The sequence below is a fragment of the Giraffa tippelskirchi genome, chromosome 14 (genome assembly GCF_054371585.1).
Source record: "Giraffa tippelskirchi isolate mGirTip1 chromosome 14, T2T-mGirTip1v1.2.pri, whole genome shotgun sequence".
In the NCBI taxonomy this organism is placed as follows: Eukaryota; Metazoa; Chordata; class Mammalia; order Artiodactyla; family Giraffidae; genus Giraffa; species Giraffa tippelskirchi.
The window spans coordinates 22944572-22968175 of NC_137288.1; the positions used below are offsets into that span (position 1 = coordinate 22944572).

At 35.5% G+C, this 23604-nt stretch overlaps 1 protein-coding gene across 3 annotated transcripts in view; it reads right to left on the minus strand.

Moving 5' to 3' along the window:
- Positions 1-23604, minus strand: part of CCDC102B (coiled-coil domain containing 102B) — a 324997-nt gene that overhangs the window by 16697 nt on the left and 284696 nt on the right. The gene's annotated exons all lie outside the window — the stretch shown is intronic.

Genomic DNA, 23604 nt, shown 5'->3' on the forward strand with positions numbered 1-23604 from the left:
TATTCATCTACTGTGGTACAACTTTGAATAGCAGATTTACTGGTTATTTTTTCTATTTGGTTTGTTTCTGAACTTGTGAGTTTAAATGATTCCCTGTAAATAATAATATTTGATATCTTTTAAGTAGAAATTCTAAGTAGAAAATGGAACTTCTCAGATATTCTTAGTTTTAACCATGAATATGGGTTAACATTTTAAAATTGTTTTATTATTTTTTGTAATAATCATTCCATTTTGTGAGTTGAATTGGTAGAACATATTAATACATTTTTGGTAGAGAACCTTTCTTGAATTTTAAGGATAAATACCATATGGTCATGATGAATATTTTATAACACTTCTAGGTTCCATGTGCCAAAATTATCACTTAGAATTTTTTCACGCATAGTCATACATAAATCTATAATTCTCTTCTCTACTATTTTTATCAAGTTTAAGTTTTAATAATTTCCTGTCTCATAACATATGTTAGGAATTGTGCTCTTTTGAATTTCTCTAAAATGTTTTTTATCTGTTTCTTAAAGTTGATTAAACTCACCTATAAATATAGGTGTTTCCTCCTTTTTCCTTGGTCAGTTTTGTACAGGCTTTTGATAATGATGAGAAATTTGGGAGATTCTTCAGATGTCGTGAATATCTTTTCTCCCTTCTTCCCTTCACTCTATAAGGGGGGAATTTGATTCTTGCCACTCTGAGTCATATTCATCATGGCCCACATTTGGATCCAGAGACAGGCAAACTCTTGCCTGCAGCTACACTGCTGTTTTATGTTTCTCTGTTGTTTCTGGCTAATGGAGAGTTTTATCTGTACCACTAAACATGCTTAGGTTTCTTAATGACTTTATAAAAACAGGTCTTATTTCTTACTGCTATGTTTAGAGAAAGCACGATCAATGTATAATCTTACCATAGCATTTTGAAAAGGACTACTTACATATTCTCATGTCAGCATTTTACATATGAATGTGTAAATGATTGGTGCTATTAGATTTTAGTATGATAGCTAAAACACCATTATATCATATATGGTTTCTATTTTTACTTACCCAGAATCTTAAAAGGACCCATTATGTAATTATACCACCAAACACTTCCATTTCCCCAGATTAATGAAGATCCATTGGCAGAACTTTGGAAAATGTAACTTACTGTGCTGAAACAATAACTTACATAGTGACCCATAAGAGTTAATACAACTTTAGAAGGGCCTAATCTAGTCTCAGAGAAGAGCTGGGAGAAAGTGGGTCACGCTGTCAGCAAGCCCAACAAATACATCCCAAAGAACAGTGGTGATAAAAATGATTCAGAAACAGGGACCACAGTATCAAAACAATTCAGTTTTGCAAATTGCTTCATGCATATAAAAGCAAACAACTGTGTCTATGATTAGTCTTTCATTTTACTTATTTCAAAAATATATATAACAGTTCTTTAAAATTATTTATGATTACTGTGGGCAGTATTAGAACATTTCACTTGAAAGCTAAAAATGCGTTCAAATGTGTTTTCTCATTTGACCATTTTACAATTCTGTGAGACACAGTATAGATGTGTTTCTAAACCATGCACACACACTGAGCTAAAGTGTGTTAAGTAGATTTTCTATGTCACATGAGTCTTCTCATTCAAAAGTTATTGTTTACTGTAATGTATACATATACACAAAGATTTTCATTTCTATTTTGACAATAATGGGCAGATGTGAACATTATAGTTAAAATTTTTCATATATCTTTGTTAATGTTAGCTAAAAGACTCTCCTTCCATAAATTTGTTTTTTTAAGTTTATATTTTGACTCACATTCAAAATTTCTTACTTATAGTGTATGCAAACATGAATCATTAACTATTAACAGTGATAAATAGATCTAATATATAGCTCAAAGAATGCCAATAATGTTAAAGCATCCAAAATGGAATGTCACTTTGTAACACAGTAAGATGTAAGAATAATTTTCATTTTTAATTATGACGTTGAGTAGTTTAATTTCAGAAGAAATATAAAAGGAAAAAAATGTGTGTATCATTGTTGTCAGAATTCTTCTGTGAAAGTGAGAGACCACTTGCCATAAGATTGTAAGTAAAACATTTCAATGGAAGGCTTAAATTATATAAATTTTAATAATTATATAAAATTTAATAAACTATTTAAATTTAAAATAATAAGAATTGTCTGAAAATAGAATATAATTCCTTGTGAAATAGTGAGTCCCTGATTCTGGAATGATTCAAGTATAGGTGATGTTATCAATTTAGTTCAGTTCAGTTCAGTCGCTCAGTCGTGTCCAACTCTCTGCGACCCCATGAATTGCAGCACGCCAGGCCTCTCTGTCCATCACCAACTCCCGGAATCTACCCAAACCCATGTTCATCGAGTCAGTCATGCCATCCAACCATCTCATCCTCTGTCGTCCCCTTCTCCTCCCGCCCCCAATCCTACCCAGCATTAGGGTCTTCTCCAATGAGTCAACCCTTCGCATGAGGTGGCCAAAGTATTGGAGTTTCAGCTTCAACATCAGACCTTCCAATGAACACCCAGGATTGATCTCTTTTAGGATGGATTGATTGGATCTCCTTGCAGTCCAAGGGACTCTCAAGAGTCTTCTCCAACACCACAGTTCAAAAGCATCAATTCTGTGGTGCTCAGCTTTCTTCACCGTCCAACTCTCACATCCATACATGACCACTGGAAAAACCATAGCCTTGACTAGACGGACTTTTGTTGGCAAAGTAATGTATCTGCTTTTAAATATGCTATCTAGGTTGGCCATAACCTTCCTTCCAAGGAGTAAGCGTCTTTTAATTTCATGGCTGCAATCACCATCAGCAGTGATTCTGGAGCCCCCCAAAATAAAGTCTGACACTGTTTCCACTGTTTCCCCATCTATTTCCCATTGAGTGATGGGACCAGATGCCATGATCTTAGTTTTCTGAACGTTGAGCTTTAAGCCAACTTTTTCACTCTCCTCCTTCACCTTCATCAAGAGGCTCTTTAGTTCTTCTTCACTCTCTGAAGAAGAACTAAATGTTATCAAAGGGGTTATTAAATCAGCATGGTGGCTGGATAGGTAATCTTTATGATTTCTTCCAGTTCCAATTCTTAAAGATTCTTTGAACGTTTCAATTACTAAACTTCCAGATGTTGACTTTGAAGCCTACTTCTTTCTGAAGTTAAATATTATATATTTTTCTTTAATTCAGTGAATATTTCTGTAACACCTATTATGTACCACATACCATGTAATATCACTGGGAACAGAGTGGTAATTAAGACAAAGACATAATCCCTGTCTTTATGATGCTTACATAGGGAAAATATAGATATTACAAGCATACACCTGTATATAAGTGGGAAATCACATTATGGTATGTGGCTTGAACTAAAAGATTAGGATGCCGTGAGATTAAGAGTAAAGTTCTATGGGATCAGGAAATGCCTCACCAAGAAAGTGACACTTAAGCTGTCACCTGAAACTAGAGAAAGAAGTCAGGGAAAGAATGATGAGCATGTCACGGTCATAAAAAATAAAATCAGGCTGCTAAAAGTATAGCTGTGGGTAAAATTTTGGAGATGCAGAAATTAAAAAAAAAAAATCAGTATTGCTGAAACATAAAGAAGAAACAGAGATGTGCATAGAAAACCATTTAGAAGGCTTACATCGTCCCAAGTATTGGAAGGAGTCCAAATATTTACTCTCTAGTTTAATGAGAAGCTACTGAAAAATTTCACCCAGAGAGGGACATAATATGTTATATTTCTAGAATTCCACTAAAATATGTGCTGAAACAGGGGCTATGAGTTGAAAGCTAGTGTAGGAATTTAGGGAAGAGTTTATGATAATTTAGACCAGAGTAGTATCAGAAAGATGGGGAGAAAATTTGAACATAAAAGATTTAATTGAATTTTCTGATTTATTGGGAGTGGCTAAAGTATATGTGAAGAACTAATAGTTTCTGAACGAGATGAAGTAGCTGGTATCAAACTTACCCAACTGCTGTAAATAGTTATAAAAATGGGACAGAATGTATAAAATATATATAAAAACACATTTGAAAGCAATGGATTATGCCATGAATTTTAGAAGGGAAGTATTTGAAGTGGGACCTACACTAAACCTGCATTTCTCACGGGGAATATTTTTCAAAATGCTGCACAGAGAAATAGAGCCCAACAGGGAACACGGGTCTCAGTGAGTGCAGGAGACACAGATCAGAGTCTGGGGCTGTGGGAGTGGTGGGGTTTAGGTGGCAAAGTCTCAGGAGAAAACGAGAGAGACACACTCCAGACGTCTGCATAGAATATGTCCTAGGTCCTCTAAGAGGTCCTGTGTTGACCATGTGCAAGACTCGATTCTGGAAGGTCCTGCAGAGAACAGACACTGAGGAGCTGAGAGCTTTAGAGACCCCACTGTTCTGGGGATAAGCTGAGGTTCCTTCCTGGTTGTACTGGAGAAACCTTGATAATACACATTAAGACTTGCACTTGAGACACCAGAAACACTTCCTACAAGCAAAACCATGCGTTAGTAGTAAGTTGTTGTTCAGTCACCAAGTTGTGTCCAACTCTTTGCGACCCCATGGACTGCAGCATGCTAGGCTTCCCTGTCCTTCACCACCTCCTGGAGTTTGCTCTAACTCATGTCCACTGGGTCATCCAAACATCTCATCCTCTGGGGATCAATTAAAATACACTGGAGCTAAAATGGATTAACACCTGGCTCCAGCCATGTCTTAGTCTGTTGTGGCTCCCATAACAAGATACCACAGGGTAGCTTACAAAAAACACAGTTACTGAGATGCCTTATAATGTATGAATATTATACAATTTGAGGGGCATGCAGTAAAATAATGAAATGGAAATACACTTGAGTGTGAGTAACTCAAAATTTAAATAATTCTGCATTTAAATTCGTATTTGTAAGGGATGCACTGTAAAATGTTGTTGACATACATAACTTCCTTTTCCACACAACGTATTTCTGTTTTTCAGAAGACAGACATTCCAGAAATTCACCAGTCACAATCAAACAACTAGAACAGTGTTATGACTGATATTTTCAATAAAATATAAGTAATCTCTACAGAATTTATTTACATGCTCACATTTTGGAGGAAGGGCACTACAGACAAACTTTAACAAAACAATGGCATATTTTTTTTATAAGCGGTAGAAAGGGACCATTTTAAGTTGCCCCAATGGAAGCCAAAATTAATAATAATTAAGGAACATAAACTTTAAAAAGGTAATCCCAGACAATAAACTTCCCAAACAGGAAGGATCAGGTTGTTAAGACTGTGGGTCTCCATCTCTCACCTCTTCAGTTCTTAAATAAGACAGTTCAGTTCAGTTCAGTTCAGTCGCTCAGTCGTGTCCGACTCTCTGAGACCCCATGAATTGCAGCACGCCAGACAAAGGTCAGTTAAATCACAATTGCTGAACAGGGAAAATATATTTTCACCTTATGTCTTGATGATATCCATTTAGTATTAGTGAAAATACATTGTCGACAAAAAATAAGGGGAAAACCTATAATAACATGATCTCCAAAAACATATCTAATTGTGTTCAGTGATGACTGACCCAGAGACTTCTGCTCCACCATAGCTAAAACATAGGAAGAATAAACAATATGTTTCATATATGCATTCACTGAATAGAAATATTTTTAAGTTCTAAAGATTATTAACATTAATTTATATAAAGACATTGCTTCACTGTCTCAATACAGAGCGGACAGTAAGTGTTAGCTCTTACTTCCTCAGTTATAATTGCAATTAATTACATATATTTGAGATTTTAAAATGTGTGCATTTTCCTATTACAGATGCCTAGAAGTACTATAATACTTCAGAAAACCATTTAGTTAATTTAGTTTATCTAGAATGGAAACTGACTGTGCTTTCTCTTATATGGAATATGAGAGTTAGTACAAAATAAATTTTGCTTTTCTTCAAATGTTTATTGCTATTGCTAGAAGGAAAGGATTTAAATACTCTGCCTTACAGCTTACTTCTGCACTTAAAGTAGTGGTCATTAACCCTATTTGTCTTTCAGGCAACAGTCATGAGGTAGTATAAATTGAGATGTATTGCTCTAAGTATAAAGTAAGTATCAAAAATTTACAGCAACCTTTTGTTATTAAGGTACAACTGACATATTAGCTTCAGGTGTACAACCCATGATTCAATATTCATATATATTATGAAGTAATTGCCACAATAAATCTAGTTAGCATCTACAACTACACATAGTTAGAATTTGTTTCTTTTGATGAGAACTTTTAAGATCTATTTTCTTAGCAACTTTATTTATTTTTTGTTTATCTTTATTTTATTTATTTATTTTTTTAATAAATTTATTTATTTTAGTTGGGGGCTAATTACTTTACAATATTACTTACAATATCTTAGCAACTTTAAATGTGCAGTAAGTGTGCAGAATTATTAACCCTAGTCACCATGCTGCACACTGCATGCCCATGGTTATTTTATAATTGAAAGTTTGTACCTTTTGACCCCCTTCACCCACTTGACCCCTTTCCTCACCCTTAGAATCTGTCAACCGCCAGTCTGCTCTCTGTATCTGTGAGCTTCATTTGTTTGTTTAGATTCCCATCTAAGTGAGACCATATGGTTTCTGCCTTTTCTGACTCCTGTCACTTAGCACAGTGCCCTCAAGTTTCATCCATATTGTCCCAAATGGCAAGATTTTATGTTTTATGAATACATGATAGTGGATTGTATATTTGTATATACAGTATTTTCTTTACTGCCTCATCCAGTGATGGACACTTAGGCTATACCCATATCTTGGCTGTGCTTCCCTGGTGACTCAGACGGTAAACAATCTGTCTGCAATGCAGGAGATCCAGGTTTGATCCCTGGGTTGGGAAGATCCCCTGGAGAAACGAACTGCTACCCACTCCAGGATTCTTGCCTGGAGAATTTCATGAACAGAGGAGCCTGGTGGGCTACAGTCCGTAGGTTCACAAAGAGTCGGATACAACCAAGCGACTGACACTTTCTTTTACTTTCCTATCATGGCTACTGAAAATCATGCTGCGGTAAACATAAGGGTGAAGAAATTCTCTTGTTAGTGTTTTCATTTTCTTCAGATAAATAACTGGAAGTAAAATTGTTGGATCACATGGTAGTTCTAAGTTTAATTTTTTGAGGAATGCCATTATTAATTTCCATAGTTTCTGTGCTGATCACATTCCTCATACCAGCAGTGCACAGAACTCCCTTTCCTCCACATCCTTGCTGGCATTTGGTGTTTCTTGTCTTTTTGATGGTACCACTCTAACAGATGTCAGGTGATAACTCACTGAGGCATCTATTTGCATTTCCCTGATGATTAGTGATGTTGAATAGTTTTTCATGCACCTGTTGGCCATCTGTATGTCTTCTTTGGAAAAATGTCTATTCAGATACTCTGCCCATACTTTAATTGGATTGTTTGGTGTTTTGCTATTGAGTTTTACGAGTCCCTTATATGCTTTGGTTATTACCCCTTAACAGAATAATGATTTGCAGATATTTTCTCCCATTCCCAGACTGCCTATTTATTCTGTTGATGGTTTCCTTTGTTCTGCAGAAGCTTTTCAGTTTGATGTAGCCTCATTTGTTTATTTTTGCTTTTGTTGCCTCTGTTCTTGGTGTTAGAATCATTGCCAAGACCAGTGTCAAGGTGGTAACTGCCTATGTTTTCTTTCTAAGAGTTTTATCATTTCAGACACTTACATTCAAGTCTTCCATCCATTTTAAGGTACTTTTTGTGTATGGTGTAAGACAGAGGGAGGAGAAGGGGAAGACAGAGGATGAGATGGTTAGATGGCATCACTGACTCAATGGACATGAGTTTGAGTAAACTCTGGGGGTTGGTGATGGACAGGGAAGCCTGGCGTGCTGCAGTCCATGGGGTCGCAAAGAGTCAGACACGGCTGAGTGAACTGAACTGAAGACAGAGGTCCAATTTCACTCTTGCATTTGACTTCCCAGTTTTCCCAATATCGTGTATGGAAGAGACTGTTCATTCCCAAACATATATTCTTGGCTTCTTTGTTGTAAATTAATTGACCATATATGTGTCAGTTTATTTGTGAGCTCAGTATTCAGTTCCATTGATCTGTGTCTGTTTTTATGTCAAAACCATTTTTTTTGCTTACTATCACTTTAATATAATTTGAAATCAGGAAGTATGATGCTTCCAGCTTTGTTCTTTTTTCTCAAGATGATTTTGGTTATTCAAGGTCTTTTGTGGTTCCGTACTAATTTTAGTTTTCTGGTGTGTATTTCTGTGGAAAATGTCAGCGGAATTTTGATAGAGGTTACATTGAATCTGTAGATTGCTTTGCGTAGGATGGCTGTTTTAACTGTTAATTCTTCTAACCCATGATTTTGGACTATCTTTCCATTTATCTTTTTTATATTTATTGTACGTTGATAGTTGGCAATGTGTTGGATATGTTAGGTTGAGTAAAACATAATTTCAGAAACTATTTCCTTTTTAAAATGCAACTCATATTTGGCTCACATTGTATTTCTGTTGCATGGTGACATTTGAAACTTTAATTTTTAATACTGAAAATAAGGAGAAGCAAGGATAGGTGTTTTTCCGGTCAGCTCCTTTTCAGGAAACTCTTAATATTCTTTAGGAATGCTAATCTGCTGATCTAATCCATTATGGAAGCCACATAAAGTCTTAGAAGCAAGAGCTGATGGTGTACATTAAACAATTTTCTGTATTTATTTTTAAGGTAATTTATTACACTGTTTTATTATCTATTATTTGGTATTGACAATGCACTGCATTAAATCCCAAGTAACATTTAATTTACCTACAGCAACCACAGTACAATTCTAGACCATAAACCACAGAAAAAAAAAAATGTCAGCAGTTGACTGTCATTGCATAACACACATTTATGGCTATAAAAGACTTTTACTCCAAGTACCGACTGGGATTATTATACCATAGTATAGCTGTGGCGGTATAAAGCATACCACAAGGAGAGTCAAATAGAAAACCTTGAAGACAGAGGGTCTAAAGTCAACTATTTATGCCATATATCCTAAAGTCGTTGAGAGTCTTTTTCTTTCTTGCCAAGAGTTCCTGTAAGAATAGGAGAAGAGAATTATTCTGGCAGAAAAAAAAGATAAAAAGCACGGGTGGGAGTTGGAAGCCATTCATTGGGTGAGAGCAGAGCTGCCAAACTAAATGCTGCATATGCTCCTCTGATATAAAGGGTGGAGAAGAAATTAAAAGTAGGGCAGAAAGCAGACAGACTAAGTAGGGCTGTGTGTGAGCCAGAACTACCGAGAAGGAAACCAAAGATCCAGATGATGCTTGGGTGGGCAGCTGGGTCCTGCCATTTCCTAATGGAAACCCTGTCTTCTCTCTGCACCAAACATTACCCTTTTCCAGTGCTGCTGAAATGCTTTAAAATTTTGCAATGTTTAATAGGTATTTTAATAGGAAAGTGTCAGAGTATTTCAAATATGACAAAGACAGTGCTCCCAAATTGCTATAGATCTCCTTGCTTAAAAACCAACAGCTGGAACAATTTTTATTGTTCCCCTCAGTCTCTGTGACTCACTGTTTAAATTGTCAAGGTAACTGTCATTTTGTGATAAGTTGAACTAGTGATGTTTTCTCTATTGTTAGGATCACATGTTATGAAGGCTATGGAACTTTTAGAAAATGAATTGATAATAGTGTAGGTACTTTGACCTGAATTAATATCTCTTTGTATGGGAAAAGTCAACAAAACACTTAACAGAAAAAAAAAAAAAACAAAACAGTGAGAACATTTCATCCAAGGAAAAAATATCAAGAAAAGGAAAGGATATAATATTGTGAGAAGTTAGAATAAAATAAAATAAATACCCAAGGAAGAGTTAAATTTTGAAATTCCATATATGTGTGTTTAATGCTGTTAGGCATCTCCTACAAGATGTGATGTGAGATGACCTTTATGATGGAGACATGGGACATTATTAGGGAAGCTGTTGAAGTTAATGATAAAAATGGGTATAACAAAAAACTGTCTAACAGAAAGACAAAAGCAAACCCATAGAACAGATTTTAAAATTGTCTTGAGTGCAGAGTACTAGCAGCTATGAAAACTGAACAAAGTTGAACAAAGTATCTAAGAGTTAAAAGTGCAGGGAGATAATGTAATTGATACAGTGAAAAAACATGGCAAAGCAGACATCTACTGACATTTCTGAAGGAATAATTAATGATTTTGAAGTGGAAAGAAAACATAGAAAAATAAAAATACATGAGAAATAATATCGCATCTCATCTCTTTCTCAACTGAAATTTAAAGACTTGCACATGCAGATTAAATGTACTCTTCACAATTACAACTAACTTAAATCAACTATACATCAATTAAAAAAAGCTACATCTAACTTATTAGCTACAAATTTACCTTGGAATAGTTTCTTTTCACAGAGTCAAAGAATAAGACTAATGTTAGTACTTTTGCAGCAAAAAAAAAAAAAAAAAGACAAACATTAAATTAATGACAGATATCTCTTGTATAACACCAGCATAGCGGAACGGTGTTTACTGATGGCACTATTTTGTGAACCTAGAATTATATTCAACCCCAAGTTGTTTTTCACGTGTAAAAGCAACTGGAGCTGCTTATCTTTCTTGGACAAATTTTATGAGACCTGTCTCCCAGAAAACTGAGTGAGGAACCAAAATAAAGAGATCAGTAAGAGCCAGATCAAATGTCAGTTAAACTTTAATACTAATTAAGAGTGCAAGTCAAAATAATTAAATATGCTTTCATTTAAAAATGCAAATCTCAAAACATCTTAAAAGTATGGTCAACACAGAAAATATGAATCTGAGTCAAATCCCTGGTAAACAAATTAGCAAATATGAATTGGGAAGCATGACACTTAGTCTAAGTTTAAATATATATGAAATTATGACTTTATTTAGCTGGATGGAAAAGATAAAGGAATCGTCTCTCACACAGAGACCTCAATCACCTGAAAAGTGACATAAATTTAGGGGCTCAGGAATACTGAAAGTGTGGAGTAGGTTGACTAAAAACATCAAAAATGATGAGTCATTGATTTAAATATAAAGTGTAAGAGTTACACGGGCTTCCCTGTTGACTCAGTGGTAAAGAATCTTCCAGCCAAGCAGGAGACACAGGTTTGAGCCCTTGGTCAGGAAGATATCCTGGAGGAGGAAATGGCAACCCACTCCAGTATTCTTACTTGAGAAATCCCATGGACAGAGGAGTCTGGCGGGCTACGGGCCATGGGGTCGCAAGAGTCGGACAAGACTTAATGAGCAAACAACAACAATTATAAACTGAAAATCAGGGTAAATGTATTGAATAAAACTATAAATGTATATCTCTAGTTTATGTATTTTTACTTAAGTAATTTCTAGAAGGGCAGGAGGAACAAAGCCAAATATTAAGACAGACAATTCTTCATGAGGGGGATATTTAAAAATGTAATTTTATTCTTCACTTTAATTATAGAGATGTAATCAAGGGGGTCAAGACTTTAAAAATAACTTAAATGACTTTTGTAGAAGTGAAAGCAGGAAATATAACTCCCAAGCCCAGTGCAGAGGATAAAACATAAAAGCAATACTGCGTGGCATGATCCCTATAGGAAAACACAGAATGCATAGACAACATCAAGCATGCCAAAGTAATAAAGAAAAGAACTCATACTGATTTGGGAGTTATGACATTTTTGATACTATTTCAAAACCTGTGGTAAAGGATGAAACATTGACTTCAAGTAACACCATTTATATTCTGTATAAAAGAGGCACAAGAGTGGATCTGGGGAAAGATGACATCTTACAGAAAAACCCGAACAAACTTTGGGGCCGCCCCAATGTGATGAGACAGGGAAAGAGTGGCTGAAGTTGTGGTGAAGAAGGGATTAAGTCTTCATCCAGTAATGAGTTCTCAAGAGTCAATATAAAAAGAATAGTAGGAAAATAATGTAATATCGGGCTTTTCCTTGTGGCTCAGCCTTTTCATACTGTTCATGGGGTTCTCAAGGCAAGAATACTGAAGTGGTTTGCCATTCTGTTCTCCAAGGAGATCCAACCAGTCCATCCTAAAGGAAATCAGTCCTGAATATTCATTGAATATTCATTGGAAGAACTGATGCTGAAGCTGAAACTCCAATACTTTGGCCACCTGATGCAAAGAACTGACTCATTGGAAAAGATTCTAATGCTGGGCAAGATTGAAGGTGGGAGCAGAAGGGGATGATGGAGGATGAGATGGCTGGATGGCATCACCAACTTGATGGACATGAGTTTGAGTAAACTCCGGGAGTTGGTGATGGACAGGGAGGCCTGATGTGCTGCAGTCCACGGAGCTGCAAAGAGTCGGACACGAATGAGTGACTGAACTGAACTGAACTGTGGCTCAGCTGGTAAAGAATCCACCTGCAATGTGGGAGACCTGGGTTCGATCCGTGGAGGAGGGAAAGGTTATCCACTCCTGTATTCTGGCCTGGAGAATTCTATGGACTGTACAGTCCATGGGGTTGCAAAGTCAGACACGACTGAGAAACTTTCACTTTCACTTTCATGTAGTATAGATACATGAAGATAAGTAGCAGGAAAAGCACCTAAAATACTTAAAAGTAGTTGGCTCTGAGGATTGAGCCTTTGATTAAAATAAATATTAAAATTTCACAAGATCAAATGTCACAATTTATAGCTTCTGAGATGTGCATTTGCTTAAAAAGGCTCATTTTCTTATAATACTTTCACTGTTTACTTTTGTTCTCTCTTTAAAATTTATTTGTAGTTTATTTTGTATGGTTTGTTATTGATGCTTCTTTTAAAAAATTTTATCTAACTCTTTCAGATTTATTTTTAATGTTACTAATTTAAATGATCTTAGGTAGAGGGCTAATGAACTCATTCTCTCTGTCCAAAATCATAACTCCATTATGTTACAATGAGGAAAATATGTAAAATTTATTCTTTAGTGTTCAGCATTATTTTATTGGTATCATAAATATCACCAATGACATTATCATTGCCGAATAGATTTAGTCAAACTAAAGCATATTTTTTTTTTTTTGTAGTTGTGATAGAGTTTGAATTTTTAAAACATAAAGGGAATTTCATACAAGGGGGATTAGTAATCCTTCCTCAGAGGCTTACCTCTAGGTCTCAGTGGATTCCTATACACGTTTCTCACACTGGCCGTCAGTAGAATGATATAATCCTACTGAGATCCGTGTTATTCATACTTTCCTTCTAGATCTTTTCCAGTCTCTGAGATTGGAGCATTTGGCGGCACTGCCAAGCTATCCGGTCACAAGCATTGACACCTCAGCACAGGTGTACTGAAAAACACCAAATTACTTGGAAGCAGTCAACAAATACTTGTACCAACTTTTGCCATTTTGGGTGTGGTCACTGAGATAAAACACCAGGTTATAACTGGAATCAAAGTCCCCAGAAATTATTCTCATTCCTACCATTTGATGAGAAATAAGTACAGTTGATCAAACCAGTCAATCCTAGAGGAAATCAACCCTGAATATTCATTAGAAGGACTGATGCTGAAGCTCCAATCCTTTGGCCATGTGATGCAAAGAGCCAACTCATTGGAAAAGACCCTGGTGCTGGGAAAGATTGAGGGCAAGAAGAGAAGGGGGTGACAGAGGATGAGATGGTTGGATGGCATCACTGACTCAATGAACATGAGTTTGAGCAAACGCTGGGAGATAGTGGAGGACAGAGAAGCCTGGTGTGCTGTAGTCCTTGGGGCTTCAAAGAGTCAGACATGACTTAGCAACTGAACAACAACAACAAAAGTACAGTTGATCCTTAAACAACTCAGATATGAACTATGGGGTCCATTTGTACAAAGAAATTTTTTTTGGTAATGAATAGTATAGAACTACAGGATCAGTGGTTGGTGAAGCTACTGATGATGAGAAACCAGATACAGAGGGCTCACTAAAATTATACATGGATTAACCCTAGAGCTGTTCAAGGGTCAATTCTTACATTTTCAAAAATTACCTCAATATTTGTTACTAATGTGTGTACAATGTGTAGGCTCAGGGTGATTGTAACATTTGAAAGAGTATTTTTTAGCTTCCAAATAAGCATTCATATTTTCCTTTCATAAATAATGAGTCAGATTCTGGAAAACTTAATCCCCTCATACCACTGCAGGAATAACTATTAAAATTATATATCAAAGAACTGAATTCTATTCAACAGTTAGACTGAGAGCTGTTTCTTAGATGTCACATTTAATCTCAGAGAATTTAGGCCAAAATATATTTAATACCTAGAGAAATTGTTAGATTTTGTATAAAAGCAGTATTTTCACTCAATCATAATATTCTGAGTTATCATTCACAGAGAATAAATAGACCTAAAAGCAAGCTAAAGAGAACTGATAAAATCTGATTTTATGTAACTGAATTGATCATACCTCTAAGAGTATAATAAAATGTTCATTCACAAAATTCCAATTTAGAGATCCAAATACTATTATCTATCTATCCTAAATTATAGCTTAATGTTAAAATGTCATTTTAGTTTTTAGTTCAGATTCATCTACTTAATCATCTCTTGCTACAGAGGATTGCCCAGCATCTTTCTGAAAAATATTTCATTTTGTTTGATGGTAACAGACAAATTGGAGAAACTGTTAAAAGTAACGAACTTAATTCCTTCTACTATCCCTTTATAGAAAAATTCTGAAACCTACTCATCATTGCCATTCTTTCTGAGATCCTCTTACATTTATTTGTGGTGACCAGAACCAAACAGTATGGTTAGACTTAAATATTAAAGAAAAATGCATTACATGAATAAATTTAAAAAATTATTACTGAAATCCTGGCCAATGAGAAACATTTCATTGATGTAGTTCTCATCTTTATTTAAAATCTTTAATTTAAACCTCATGAAATAATCATTAAACACGTTGGCCTTCTTTAAAAATGGCACAGTTCAGTTCAGTCGCTCAGTTGTGTCCAATCCTTTGTGACCCCATGGACCGCAGCATGCCAGGCTTCCCTGTCTATCAACTCTCAGAGCTTATTCAAACTTATGTCCATCAAGTCAGTGATGCCATCCAACCATCTCATCCTCTGTTGTCCCCTTCTTTTCCCGCCTTCAATCTTTCCCAGCATCAAGGTCTTTTCAAATGAGTCAGTTCTTCGCGTCAGGTGCCCAAAGTATTGGAGTTTCAGCTTCAGCATCAGTCCTTCCAATGAATATCCAGGGTTGATTTCCTTTAGGATTGTGATCTCTTTGCAGTCCAAGGGACTCTTGAGAGTCTTCTCCAGCACCACAGTTCAAAAGCATCAATTCTTCAGTGCTCAGCCTTCTTTATGGTCCAGCTCTCACATCCATACATGACTACCGGGAAAACCATAGCTTTAACTATATGAACCTTTCTCAGCAAAGTGATGTCTCTACTTTCTAATATGCTAGGTTTGTAATAGCTTATCTTCCAAGCAGCAAGCATCTTTTAATTTTGCGGCTGCAGCCACCATCTGCAGTGTTTGTGGAACCCAAGAAAAAAAAAAGTCTGTCACTGTTTCCACTTTTTCCCCATCTATTTGCCATGAAGTGATGGGACTGGATGACATGATCTTAGTTTTTTGAATGTTGGATTGTAAGCCAGCTTTTTCACTCTCAGCAAGAGGCTGTTTAGTTCCTCTTCTCTTTCTGCCATTAGAGTAGCATCATCTGTATGTTTGAGGTTGTTGATATTTCTCCCGGACATCTTAATTTCAGTTTGTGCTTCATCCAGCCCGGAATTTCGCACAATGTACTCTGCATAGCAGTTAAATAAGCAAGGTGACAATATACAGCCTTGACATACTCCTTTCCCAATTTTGAACCAGTCTGTTGTTCCAAATCTGGGTCTAACAGTTGCTTCTTGTCCTGCATAAAGGTCTCTCAGGAGACAGGTCAGGTGGTCTGGTATTCTCATCTCTTAAGAATTTTCCACAGTTTGTTGTGAGCCTCACAATCACAGGCTTTAGCGTAGTCAATGAAGTAGATGTTTTTTGGAATTCTCTTGCTTTTTCTATGATCCAGCAAATGTTGGCAGTTTGATCTCTGGTTCCTTTGCCTTTTCTAAATCCAGTTTGCACATCTGGAATTTCTCTGCTTACTTACTTACTTCTGAAGCCTAGCTGGAAGGATTTTGAGCCTTACTTTGCTAGCATAGGGTTTACAATAGGATTATTGAATATAGTTCTCTGTGCTGTGCAGTAGGACCTTACTGTTTATCCATTCTATATATAAAAGCTGATATCTGATAACACCAACCTCCCACTCCATTCCTCCTCAATCCTCTTTCCCTTGGGAACCACCAATCTACTCTCTGCATTTGTGATGCTGTTTCATAGATAGATTCATTTGTGTCATACTTTAGATTTCACATATGTAGTATCAATGGTATTCATCTTTTTCTTTTTGACTTACTTCACTTAGAATGATGGTCTCTAGTTGCATTCATGTTGCTGCAAATGACATTATTTCATTATTTTTATGACTGAGTAGTATTCCACTGTATATATGTAGCACATCTTCTTTATCTATTCATCTGTTGGTGGACATTTAATTTGTTTCCATGTTTTGTCTATTGTGAATAGTGTGACTATGAACACAGAGGTGCAAGCTATTTTTTTGAATTATAGTTTTGTATGGATGTATACCCAGGAGTGGGTTTGCTAAGGCATATGGTAATTCTATTATTATATTTCTGAAGAACTTTCATACTGTTTTCCACAGTGGCTATGGGTTACCCTTTCCTCACATCCTCTCTAGCATTTGTTATTTGTAGACGTTTTAATGATAGGCATTATGACTGATGTGAGGTGATAACTCACTGTCATTTTGATTTGCATTTCTCTAATAATTAGCTACGTTGAGCATCTTTGTCTCCTGGCTATCTGTATGTCTTCTTTGGAGAAATGTCTGTTTAGGTCTCCTATCCATTTTTAGATAGGGCTGTTTGGTTTTTTGTCATTCAATTGTCTGAGCTATTTGTATATTTTGGAAATCAAGCCTTTGTCGGTTGCATCATTTGTAAACATTTTCTCCCATTCTGTAGGCTGTCTTTTCATTTTGTTTGTGGTTCCCCTATAGTGCAAAAGCTTGTGAGTTTGATTAGATCTCATTTGTTTTTGTTTTTATTTCTATTGTCTTGGGAGAGCGACCTATGAAAACATAGGTGTGTTTTACGTCAGAGAATGTTTTGCTTATGTTCTCTTCTAGGAGTTTTATGGTGTCATGTCTCAGGTTTAAGTCTTTAAGGCATTTTGAATTTTTTGTGTGTGTGTGTGTATATGATAAGAGGATGTGATTTGCATGTGGCTGTCCAACTTTCCCAGTACCACTTACTGAAGAGACTGTCTTTTTCCTTTTTGTATATTTTTGCCTCCTTTGGTGAAGATTTTGACCATAGGTATGTGGGTTTATTTCTGAGCTCTCTATTCTGTTCCATTGATCCATATGTCTGTTTTTGTGCCAATATCATGCTGTTTTGATTACTGTAATTTTATAACGTAGTCTGAAGTCTGGAAGGGTTATGTTTCTTGCCTTTTTTTTTTTTTCTTCAGAGCTGCTTTGGTAACTCTGGGTCTTTTATGTTTCTACAAGAATTTTAGGATTATTTGCTCTAGTTCTGTGAAAATATCATGGGTAATTTGGCAGAGATCACATTAAATCTGCAGATTGCTTTGGGCAGTATGGCCATTTTAACAATATTTCTCTTCCAATATAAGTGCTTGGGGATATCCTTCTATTTCTTTGAATCAACTTCAGTTTTCTTTATAATGCTTTATAGTTCTTAGTATATAAGTCTTTTACCTCATTGGTCAGGTTTATTCTTAAGTATTTTATTTTGGGGGTGCAGTTTTTAAAAGTTTTTTTTTTTATATTCCCTTTCTAATATTTTATTGTTGGTATAAAAATGCAACCAACTTCTATATGTTAACCTTTATCCTGCTACATGGCTGAATTTATCAGTTTTAGTAGTTTCTATGTAGCGTGTTTAGGGTTTGCCGTACTTAGTATCAAATCATCTACATATAATGACAATTTTACCACTTCCCTTCCAATTTGGAAGCCTTGTCTTTGTCTGATTGCTGTGACTAGGACTTCCAGTACTGTGTTGAATAGAAGAGGTGAGAAGGGCCTCCTTGTCCTGTTCCAGACTTTAGTGGGAAGGCTTTCAACTTTTCACAGCTGAGTATTATATTGGCTGTGGCTCTTCCATAAATAGCTTTTATTATCTTGAGATACGTTTCCACTGTTTCTACTTTGGTAAGCGTTTTTATCATAAATGGATGTTGAATCTTGTCATATGCTTTTTCTGCATTTAGATGATCACATGGCTTTAGCCTTTCCTTTTATTTATGTGGTGCATCACATTGATTATTCTGTGTATGTTGAACAATCCTAGTGAACTTAGGATGAATACCACTTGTTCATGGTGTATGATCTTTTATATATGTTACTGATTTGACTTGCTAATATTTTGTTGAGAATTTTTGCATTTATAGTCAAAGATACTGGCCTGTAATTTTCTTCTTTGGTGATGTCTTTGTCTGGTTTTGATATCAGGGTCATGGCGGCTTCACAGAATGTCTCTGGGAGTGTTCCCTCCTCTTCAGTTCTCTGGATGAGTTTGGGAATGATCAGTATAAGTTCTTTGCATGTTTGGTAGAGTTCGCCTATGAAGCCATCTGGTCCTGGACTTTTGTTTGTAGGGAGTTTTTAGATTACAGGTTCTATTTCATTTTTAGTGATTGGTCTATTCAAATTACCTATTATTGATTCATTTTGATGGACTGTATGTTTCTAGGTACTTGTCCATTTCTTCTAGGTCACTGAACTTCTTGGCATATAATTGCTCATAGTATTCCCTCATAGTTTTTTGTATTTCGGCAGTATCATTCTGTGTCTCCTTTTTCATTTCTTGTTTTATTTGGATTATCTCTTTCCTTCTTGGTTAGTCTGGTGAGAGGTTTGTACATCTTGTTTATCATTTAAAAGAACCAGCTCTTTGTTTTATTGATTTTTTCTCTTGTTCTTTTAATATATATTTTATTCCCTCTCTGATCTTTATCATGTCTTTCCTTTTTTGACTTTAGGTTTTGTTTGTCCTTTTTCTAATTCTTTTAAGTGGTAGGTTAGGTTTAATAGGCATTGTTAACTCCATTTTACAGGTGAGAAAACAGAAACTGCAAAGGATGAAATGAACTGCTTAAATGTCTTATGCATGTCTGACAGTTTCCAACCCTCAGTTCTGTAATTCTGACAGGTCTAAAGTGAAAGGTCTTTTCCAGTCCACAGATTTGCATATGACACTTAAGTCAGTCATGTATTCATTAAAGCCACTGTTTCTCACCTGTAGAATAGAGATTCTAATTTCTGTCTCACAAAGTAGGTAAGATAGTGCCTATAGGGTGAAAAATTAAATCCAATGTTAATATTTTATTTGTGTTTCAGCAGCCCTTTCTTATATCAGTATATTTTATTATGTGATTTATTCTTTAAATTTTGCCTGATTACATTCTCTTCAGAACCATTTTTATTTCTACTTCTAACACAATAATGTAGAATTATATATTTGCTACTTTTGTTTATCTGAGGCATCAAGGTAGCTGCTGAATAGGACAGTCTCTTTCACATTACATTTGCCAAAGATTGACACCTCACTCTAATAATTATGGTTGAAGCTGGACTGAGGAGTTTTTTCCCCCAATAGAATACATTCAAAGGTGAGATATGTTCAAATAAGAACAATATTACATTCAGTATAGAAATTAGTTTCCTAGTTACACTTGACAAGCTGCTTGTAGAAAATAATTATATTGGTCTGTCAGTTTGCTTATGAATAAATCTTTGTAGTGTTTTTGTTTCTTTGGTGGATATATTGCATATAATAGATGTATGAAGACATCTCTAAAAATTATTCTATTTTAACCAGCAGAATCTTCCTCCATGAAACTAGAAATTTTAAAATATTCCTTCACTTGTTATGTTTCAAAATGAATATAAAATTTAGCCTTCATTTGAAGATATAGAAGCCAGATATTTGAAGGTAACGTTAGAAAATATTACTATCTTCACAACAATTTATACGGCAGAGAAAAATAGTCTGTGTATGTCTTTAGAAATGGATCATGCCACCAAGATGAAAATGTATTCAGATTAGAAAGAGTATCCTTCTCGTGCTTTTCACTGCACCATACCTGAAGTTCAGCCACAGTGAAGAGAGTAGTACCAAGGCTATCCCTCCAGTGTTCGGGCCTGGAGAATTCCATGGACTATATAGTCCATGGGGTCACAGAGTTGGACACCGCTGAGCGACTTTCACTTCACTTCACTTTCCAAGGTGACAAGGCTTTGGAGATCATTTCCTTCCCAGACCAGCCACAGTTCTCAATTTTATTCTTAGGAGTAAGTGAGGGCCAGGCCAGGGGGCACACAGAAGTTCTTTGCATTTTAGACAGAAATGTGTACAATGTGTATGTTAGTTGGACACCAATCTTTAAAGTCTACCTTTTAAGCTCCTCTTGGGATCTGAAGACAATATTATATTTTCAAGTTTGATTTAAAATAAGCTAACAACCCATTTCCTATATTTCTATAAACCTCTCCAAGAGCACTGTAATAAGAAGTCATATATTCTGTATATATCATTTCATATTTGACATAAATCAATGGTTTTGCAATATATTACTAAACATTCCCCATTGTGATATAATTTTTTTTAGGTTGTTCAATATAAACTATGCTTAAGTTACTATAGTTCTATTTTTAAATGTTTATATTTAAAACCGGTTGATATTACAATTAATGTAAAGGGGTATTTTTTAAAATAGTACTGAGGTTTCTTCATTAATGTGATTATGAGTGTTCTAATTAATGAAAATATTTATGTTTCAATTTTCTTTTATTCTGAGAGTTTTCTGATACAATTCTAAACTTTTCCCTTACAATGAGAGTTAACAATATTTAAACAGAAAAATTTGACATTTATTTTACTGGTTAATGCTTATCTTTTTATATCATAATATTGTTCCTGGCATTTTTCTAGCCCAACATATGGAGTTTCAGGTATATAATGTCAAGATCATTATTACTATAAATGCTGTCTAGTGAAAATGTGAATAATCTTACAAAGACATTTCAAAATCAGTAAGAAAACATACCCAATAGGACGTTAAGATTTATGTAGTTGAAGTCAAGGGCAAGTAGTATTAGTATTTAACATTTTTTGGGAGGTGTTTCCAAGATTTCTCTCCATAAAAATTTGCTTTCTAAATATATTTTCTCTGGAGGAAATTGCCTCTTAAAAAGTAGAGTGAGAAGAATAAACTAATATTTATTGCATATTTATTAATGTCATGTGCTGTGTCAGATGTTTCTTATACATTATTTTTATTCAGTCCTTAAGGGGGTGTTCTAGAGTTCTATAATAAGTAACATGCTCAAGGTCACAGAAATAATAATAGCAAAGTGTATCTGATTTAGCCAGAGGAATGTGGGTAGGGGCAAAGTCTAATCAGCTGGGGACTAGAACTGTGAGTTTTTGTAGGTCTGATAATGCATATAGTGATTTTGCAGAAAGATGTTTTTTAAAGAGATTTATAAAGTATTTGGGGATAAAATGTCATGATACCTATGCCGATAGAATCTGGAGGAAGGGGCACTGTGAAACTCCCCAGGGCAATTCCTCAGGACAAGGGAGAGACCCAACAAACAGTGGCCATTTCTCACCCCTGCTGAAGTATCAGGTATAGGAGTGAGGTTATTTTGGACATTCTAGCCCCAGAGAGCTCTCTGTGGAATGGAGCTGCCAGAGTAAACCCCACCTCATCTACATGAAGGAGCAAACCCAAAGAACTGTGGTAAATGTTTTAGGCAATTAAATACTGAGGTTAATTCATTTTGCAGCACTAGAGATCTCAGACAGACATTGGTATCTGGAAGTGAGACGCTGCCACAACAAAATAGGTGGCACTGGTTTAGAGACATCAACAAGTAGACACTGGAAAGATGGTGAAGAGGCTATTAGCGCTGGTGTAAAAGCAGTGAAGCCATTGTCACTGGAGCCGGGGAGACATTTATACATTGTTGCAATGATGAGCAACAGCGTCATCTGTGAGCACATGGAAACTAAAACGTGATCAACCTGTGGGTCTAATCAGCAAGATTCCCAGGCAGAATGTCAAAGCCTGTAGGATGAGTGTTTGTAAGAGAAAAATAAGTGAAAAAAAATAAAATTTTAAAGCAGATTTCAGAGGAAATAGAGAAAGCAGTCTCAAAGTAAGAAATTGTCTCCAGGTAAAAATAAAATCAAATTGGCTGAACAGTTTTTGTTAAGAACTAAGCAAGACTTAAGTAAGGCTTAATAGAACTTTACGGGTTGTGGGGGCCCGTCCTGGGACCCCCGCCCTGGCCAGTGCATATGCAGTGGTCAGCAGAAGGCCACTGACTGGCCTCTTCGTCCCTAGGCCTAGAGGTAACAATACAGTCTTTTACAAAAAGACAAACTAGATGATCAGACAAGAGAAAGCTTTATTTACAAATCGATTAGTAAATGTTCATTCCCACTAATGGGAAAGGAGGAAGACCAGGTATACTATTGACAAATTTTACAAGTCTGCTTCTTTGGAAATACCTATGTAGGATTACATAATATCATTTAAGTAAATTTCTTTACCTAAAAACTAAACAAATATGAATGAAGCAGTAACCTATACTATATAAAAGTCTCAAATACTCCTCTATGTGCAATTTTCCACTTTGCTTTTGTTCATACAACTAAAAGGAAATCACAGTTTATTTCCACCTGATTTATACCTAGATACTACTTTCCAATACTGGAGGACTTTTCCACTACTTTACTGCAAACTATTTATCCAGATGAAAGTCAAAAACCCTCTCAGTCTGAGGAACTTTGCTTTTCCTTAATGTCAGTCCCAGGTGATTCATTACTTTTCTGAGATTATTTGTATCAGTTGCAGTGCAAATCCATAGTGTCTGACACCTCTGTCCACTTTTACCTTTTATGAAGAACTCTACCAAATTGATTGATATCTCTCTGGGCTGAAAACATTTTTCACAGAACTTACCACTCCTACCATATAGATTATGCATATGTGTTTATTGTCTATCAGTTACTTAAACCACTGCTTTTCTTAATTACAGTGAATCTTTTATCGACTGTCCAGCAAACTGAATGGTTTATAACTTATATTTTTTTGCAAGTATTATAACTTCTTCTATTTATGTAAAATGTATTGTGAAATCTCCTTTTATCTTTCAGGAATTTTATTCCTTTAGAACTAAAATTGATTTGTGTGATATTTAAATTGTCTTTATCGTAATGTAACATTTATTAGGGAAAATATTCATAATAAGAGCTAAGTAACCTATATATTTAAGTTTCTTTTAATGTTTCTAATATCTATAACATATTACCTTTTTTTACTGGAATATAATTGCTTTACAATGTTAGCGTCTGCTCTATAATGAAGTATACATATGTCCCCTCCCTCTTGGGTCTCCTTCCTTCCCCACCCCAT